This window comes from Amphiprion ocellaris, chromosome 19 (genome assembly GCF_022539595.1).
Source record: "Amphiprion ocellaris isolate individual 3 ecotype Okinawa chromosome 19, ASM2253959v1, whole genome shotgun sequence".
In the NCBI taxonomy this organism is placed as follows: domain Eukaryota; kingdom Metazoa; phylum Chordata; class Actinopteri; family Pomacentridae; genus Amphiprion; species Amphiprion ocellaris.
In genome coordinates, this window is record NC_072784.1 from 1,021,392 (window position 1) to 1,028,553 (window position 7,162).

General features: G+C 41.3%; 1 long non-coding RNA gene across 1 annotated transcript; it reads left to right on the forward strand.

The window, feature by feature from the left end:
• Positions 1 to 406: 406 nt before the first annotated feature.
• LOC118470243 (uncharacterized) lies at positions 407 to 5,334 on the forward strand. The gene is made up of 3 exons (XR_004847273.2): positions 407 to 1,443; positions 4,324 to 5,078; positions 5,222 to 5,334. It is a non-coding gene; the product is annotated as an uncharacterized LOC118470243 (long non-coding RNA).
• Positions 5,335 to 7,162: the final 1,828 nt, after the last annotated feature.

Here is a 7,162-nt window from a genome sequence, read left to right on the forward strand (position 1 = left end):
GTTCATGCTTGTTCTGGAAATCAACACATTTAATCCTGTAATATTGTAAAATGTTGATTTTATTCTGAGATGATTTCTGTTGGAAACTGGTGCTGTAATGTATTTATTGTTTTCACCAAATAAGAATAAAACATAGTTTGCTTTCCACCAGGACTGCTGTTTTCACAGTCCTGGTCAAAGCTAAATGAATTAATATTTATTCCTACTTGGTTCAAACACATGAATTAACGACACAAACTGTCTTTGAATGTGGTGTAATTTCCTAGTGAAAACTTGAAAGATTTTTTTGCTCCATTGCTCAGCTCGAAATGTTTCTTTACGTTTCCAAGAGTTTAAAAAAAACTAACTCCTTCTGCTGCACCAGGATCTCTCTCATTTCTCCCCTCTTATTACATCCTCAGCTTTCCAGCACGCATTCCTCAGGAACATTAGAATACTTCACAGAGCATCCACTATCTGAGAGCGATGTCGGGCCTAATCGGAGGGGAAATTCCACAGCGGGCTGCTGCTCTGAGCTGCTCTGTAATTGGATGCAGCTTGAATCTGTCTCTGCCTCCTGCGCGCTTTTGGCCGCTGGAACCCGCGTGGTTCTCATCTGAAGCTGGTGAATTATGAACAGAGCGCGTTTTAATGGAGCCCGCAGTGCCATTACTGATAAATAAATAAGAGAGGAAGCACACGTCAGAACGCTGGGGGCGTGGCCTGTCCGTGAACCTCACTCTGCCATTGGCCGCCTAACAAGGAAGCGATTCCGATCAAAGTGTATCTCTGCCCTCATCAACCCAACATATGCCCCCCACCCCCTCCTAGTGAAGTTCCCACAGCAATATCAGCGCGCTGAAGGTGTGTGAACATTAACTCTTTAATGGACACAACCTCCAAACAAGTCCAACCAGCGGTGCGCTCCAGCTGCTGCAAAATATCTCCACTATCGTTGCGCGCTCGGACGGATGCGCAAAGAGGAGCGGCAGCAGCTCGAGCTTCACACCCTGGATGTCACCTCGGTGTCAGCTACCAGGCGCCAGGTGGACACGTGATCCGAGCAGATCCTGATGGAGTGAAGACGCGCAGGAAACGCGCCCCCGGCTCTCCGTGAGCGCACGTGTTCACCGTCCGCAGCTCTCCAACTGAAAGGAGCCCTCCCCTCCTCAGGTACGGACCAGCCTGGTGTCAGCAGCCGGACCAGGGATGCTTCTGCAGGTCTGGTTCTGGGCTTCAGTCTGCTCACCATCACTGCTGCGACGAAACTCATCCAACTAGTCCTCCTTTTCTTCTCTCTCTGGATCCATCCCCTCATCTGCATACCTCACATACTGCTGGATTTCACAGGATGAAGGCAGTCGGTTCAAGGAAGATGTCCGTCGGTTAGGTCCAAAAACAGCCGCTGAGGAGGTGGAGGGCGGCCTGGTGGAGGGAGAGGAACCGGCAGATAGAAGCTACAAGGTATGAGGAGGTGGAGAGGAAAAAAATGATAGAAAGGGAAGATTACAAATGGGTCTGTGGTGGTGCAGGGGGTTGATAAAGGGAAAAATGAAAAGTGGATGATATAAAGGAAGAGGCAGGAGTTGGGAAGAAGGGAAAATGAAAACAGAAAGGGGGAGGAGACTCAGGGAACAACAGACGGAGGTGGACGGTGTGGCACAAACAGGAAAGGAGCGGCAGACGGCGGGGACGGGGGGCGGTGATGTCGGGGAGCTCGGCCATGGCAGCAGCCGGGGGGGGGCTGTTTGGTCTGGAGGCGAGACAAGGTGACTCCTCTGCCTCTTCTTCCTGTCTGCCTCGCACTGTCTCTCTCTGGCCTGTCTTTATTTGGTTTTATGGCGGGCTCTTAAAGACAAAGAGACTCATTTTGCCACACCGAAATGAATTTATTGCTCTGCCAGGATGGAATGATCTTCTTCCCGAGTCCAGCAGACAGACAGGAGGAGCCGAGAGAGCAAACTGTAGCAGAAAGTCAACCCTCAGGACACAAACCAAACACAGCCATGTTTGTCCCTGTTCCTCTGTCCTGTTTGTTCCTCTGAGGAAAACATTCAGGGGGATTCGGACACTAAACACCGAAAAACATAGGAAACTGAGTCATTTTTAAAGATAAATATAAATAACAGAAAGCTTAGAAGTCAATGAATCCATCATAAAAAGTCAAATAAATGTAGAAACCTAAACTTCAATCGAATGTGAACTGAAACACACACACACATACACACACACCGTCTGTATCCATTCAGCAGCTGCAAATTTGGCGATATTTATGTTATTTTTAAACATTTTAACTTAGTTTAACAGATTCTATTTCCAATAAATCAGAATTCTCTGCTTTCCTTTCAGGCTATAATGCAGTTATCCATCTGAACTGACACATATTATGTTTTATATTTGTCAGAATTAAAGGCTGCACTGTGTTTCTTTTTAATTTTTAAAAATTCAGTTCGGATTTTTTTTTTTTTTTACCATGAAAACTGAACTGCAGATTTAATTTAACGCATTCATTTAAAAAAGTTTAAATATGTTTCCTGGCTAATTTAGCTTAGATGAAAGAAAAAAAAAAACAATCTGCATGTACTACTTTATAGCTGCACAGTGTTTAAGCTTTTTAAAGTACAGTCTTTATTTTAGTGTTTTGCATTTGGCTGCATGCAGAGATACTTTGGTGTATTTTAAAAACTTACATTGCAATAAATACATTTCCTGGAATCAGTGCTGGAATTTAGCTTTCAGGTTCTTAAGGTTGAATAGTAAGGACAACATTTCAACTGTCTGAAATTTTTACAAAAAAAGCGTTTTTATTTGAGTAAAAAGAAAAGCAAAGACAGTTTTTTTTGTTTTTTCTTCCAGCTCTGCGATCATCCCATAATATGCAATATAGGACTATACAAATACGTTCTGATTTTATCTGTCCGGGCTCAAAGGAAGCTCCATAAAATGGGATTTAAACCTTAAAATAAACCACGTGCATGTGATCTTTCCTGCCGCGCGGTGCAGTTATTTATGAATTCTCTGATTTGACCTTAAGATCTCCGCGGCTGAGAGAGAAACCAGAGATCTCCGCGCAGAAATCGTGGGATGGGAGCGATGTCACCGTAAATTATAATTATTAAACCATAGCTTTGGGCCTAAAACGAGTCTGAGTGCAGAAAGAAGCGAAAGTTGAGGTTTAATCCCTGCTGCTCCTCGCAGTTGGGAGCGCGTTGGTCGAAGACAAAGAGGCCCAGAGTGTTTGTTGGCTAAATATGGCGACGTGTGGATTCATGAAACTGATCTCAGGCTGAAGTGAAATAAATGATAAAAGTGGAGACAAGCTGAGAGGAGATATGTTATGCCACAAAAAGTGGGAGGATTTTTCTGCCAGGAGACGCAAATGAATCTTCTTCTACCGTGTACGGGCCGTGCGTAAAAGCTGCGTGTTTTCACTCCAGGACGCACTAAATTACAGCCTCTTTAAAAAAATAAAATATTCCTTCAACTAGCTGATCGTTCCAGGCTGTTTCTCTTATTTTAATTTAGTGATCTTGTCTAATGTTTAATTTATTTATCAGGCAGTTGTATTTACTTTTAGGCGTTTGTTGTTGTTTTGCTGTTTGGATCCAGGTCTGATTGGTTTGATATTACTAGAATCATAAATTTACTATCAACGCTGCTACTCATTAATGTGAAGCTGAATTTTGTTCTGGTGATAAATACTAGATTGCAAACCAAATAATAGAAACAGTGTTCAGAGATTTACAGCACACGCTTTGATTTAAGCAGATTTCAGCGGAAGTGGGACAGCGACAAAACAATCTAGTCAGCAAACACTGTTTCAGAGTTTACCAGCTTTGTTTGGGGTGTGTGTGTGTGTGTGTGTGTGTGTGTGTGTGTGTGTGTGTGTGTGTGTGTGTGTGTGTGTGTGTGTGTGTGTGTGTGTGTGTGTGTGTGTGTGTGTGTGTGTGTGTGTGTGTGTGTGTGTTCGTCAGACAGGATGAAAATGAACTCAAACTAGGTCTTTCTGAGTGTAAAAATGCTCCAAAATAGACATTTCTGATATTTTAAAATAATTTGCTACGTGTAAATAACACCAAACAGACATTATATTACTGTTACAGTTTCTCATATTTACTGCGCATAGGGTGAATGTTTAAATTATTATTTATCCAGGATATATTATTATTTAAATTGTTATTTGTTTTTCTCCCACAAAAATTAAATGTAAAGGAAAAGAATATTTTCTCCAGTAAAATAAAAAGCTGTCTAGTATAGTCACTGCTTTCTGTTATTTATTTAACTTTATTTTAACATGTGTAAAATAAAATGATCTACAGTCTATTAATTGTGTTTCCTCCCCAGATGAGTGTCCGGGTCTCGGCAGAGGGCTGCACGGCACTCGGCGCCTCGATGTCGACCAGAGCCGATCGGAAGCAGCGCAGTTCTCACGCCGAGCAGGGCGGCTCTGGAGCAGCACAAGGAAGGAGTTCAACCTGTACCCGAGCCGACAGCGCCGCCTGGAGATCAACAAGAGCCTCGATCTGACCGACATCCAGGTGATGACCCAGCTGCAGAACCTGAGGATGAGGCAAGAAGTGCCGCGGCGGAATCATCTCCAGCATCTTCTCCTTCCAGATCCTTCCACACGGAGCAGAAAGACGCAGAGAGGATGAGGAGGAGAGGAGCTGTAGCTGAAGATGAAGGTGCGCCGTCTGCTTTGTGTTGCTGCAATCTCGCCAAGCTTTTACGCATTGGACACACTAACAGTTTATGCATCAGGAAGGAGCTGCAGCTGCTTCAGTGAGACGGCCAGAGACAAGGCGAGAAATGAACAAATCCACTTTATGTATGTGACCTTGTGTTCATTCTTCTGGACAGAGTGGAGTGAGGACAGTTTAACTGGTCATCACTGTGAGAATAATGGTGGAAATGAAACGGGAAGGTGCTCTTGCTGATGCCTGAATACTGGAGGATTTTTTTGGGTGCAAATCCGAAATTCTGAAAATGAAAAATTACGCATCTAAGCCGAACTCTGGCTGAGGACGGCGGTGTGTTGGCCTCCTGGAAGATCCAAGGTCGAGCACATGAAGTGGAGAAGGAGACGGCTTCAGGGGAAAGTATATATCAGCGGGGTGGGACGTGCTATTCATGTTCTCTGTTTCTAATTCTCTGGATGTTTTTTCACTTTCCTTTTCTAAATGTAGATCCAATGTGCTTTTTAATTCAGTCACATTTATGTATGTTTTCATTTCCCATACAGGCAGCTTGGACTCAGTCGTCTGTCCTCATCTGATGGTGAGTGTGTGCTTTATTTTTCTGTGCGTAAAGGCAGGACGTTGTTCAGTAAAAGGCCGCGTATGGTTTACAGAGTGATGACTGCTGATTTGAAATCATTATTTTATTTATTATTAATTCAAGGTTGAAGTATTTCAGTGAATCAAGGCCATATAAGTAGGATTTATTAATGGGAACAGTGCACCCTAACAGTCTAACGTTGTTTAATTACATACATTTGTTATATATTATTATTTCTCATGTTCAGTTTCCTAAAATTTCTTCCAACTTTTTGACGCCAGTTGTGGAACTGTGTTTGAAAATGAACTGACTGTTTTAGAATCGTGGACACTTTTAGAATCCAGTAGGGACCTCAGTGAGTTAGAGGAACAGATTATCCGCACCGCTTTTTAAATTAAAACATATTTCAGATAATTCACTGTGTGTCCTGTAACATTTACATATTTTAAAATGACACATTTTAATTTAATATTAAAAAAATACTACAATAAACAGAGGGTCTTTCAACATTTTAGGCAATAATATTAGCACAAAAGAATTAAAAGCACATTTTAAATGATACATCTCATTAGCCATGCACTTAGAACATATTCAGAATAAAGTATTATTGGTTCTTTGCACTTTTGCCGGAACCACCCCCTTTATTTATTCTACTGCTGGCCTTGAATGTAGTAAAAGTTAATTACTAGTGGAAGCAGCCTACACTGTATTTCCACCAGAGAAGACACAGCCCCACTGTCCCCAGCGTTAAAACAACATCCCTGCAAGAACATTTAAGATAAATTTCCACAAACAGCGTTTAAGTTTTGACCTGTTTTTATCCTGATGCATTATTTAATAAAATGCATTCAGCCACAGAAGCCTGAGATAAAAACAGAAAGTTTAATAATGTGTAAATGTCAGTAATTTAGTCATTTTAATTTGTCTCGTTAAATGCTTTTAAATAAACTGCCAGCTGCACTGCTATGGTGTTTTAAAAGCAGTGATAATGTGAGGTGTTTCTCTCTTTAACACGCTGGAAATCCATAATCCTGGCATGCTGTAATTATGCATTCAGAAAGCCTCTGTGTTTGTCATCTCAGTAAAAATTAGCAGCTGTAATTTTACCTAAAATAAACCAGTCAGAGGGAGTTCAGCCACGAGACACAAGCGATCGAGTTTATAAATTATTCCTATATGAAATAAGCATTTTCCAGGACTTTAGTTTTTATTTATTCATGTATGGAATCATTGTGAAACTAAAAAACCAACCAATAACAAAGCAGTACAAGCAGTACTAGTCCTGCTACTGCTGCTGTTGTGGTAACAGCAGAGGTGATGCAGTAAATTAAGAGGCCCAGTAACTCCAGCAGAAGGATCTAAATCCATTAATTTCATGTTTGTGCCAAAGGAGTGAATCACAATTCCACCAGTTTGTGGTTGCGTCTTTTTTAGAGGATTTTCTGACTCACTCTGCTGTGTGGGAAACATGTTAGCGCTTCTACTGACAGAATATTTCCTGTGAGAGCTTTCTAATTTCTATTTCTGAATTTTGAAGAGCTCCACTTCCCGTTCCTCTGAGCTGGACATACAGATGGCGCATTATGTTCCGCTGGTCACAGAGGTAAAAGATTTCATTGTCTTTTAATTACTGTAAAACTCAAACAATACATGTAAAGTTTATGACTGACACATTTTTTGTCATTAACTTTTATTTTCCGTTTTATATCTGATTCTTCAACACTCAAAAAATAACAGTTTGAATGAACTAAACAAATATGGAGAGGATTTCTAACCTATTAAATGGTTTTCTTTTAGCATGAAGCAGTTGTGTTGGACCAGTTTCATTTGCTTGGGTTGGATCAACTTTATTTACTGGTGTAGTTTGTAATTTTGTAAAACTAGTTGGCTCAGTTTGAGTAAGTTA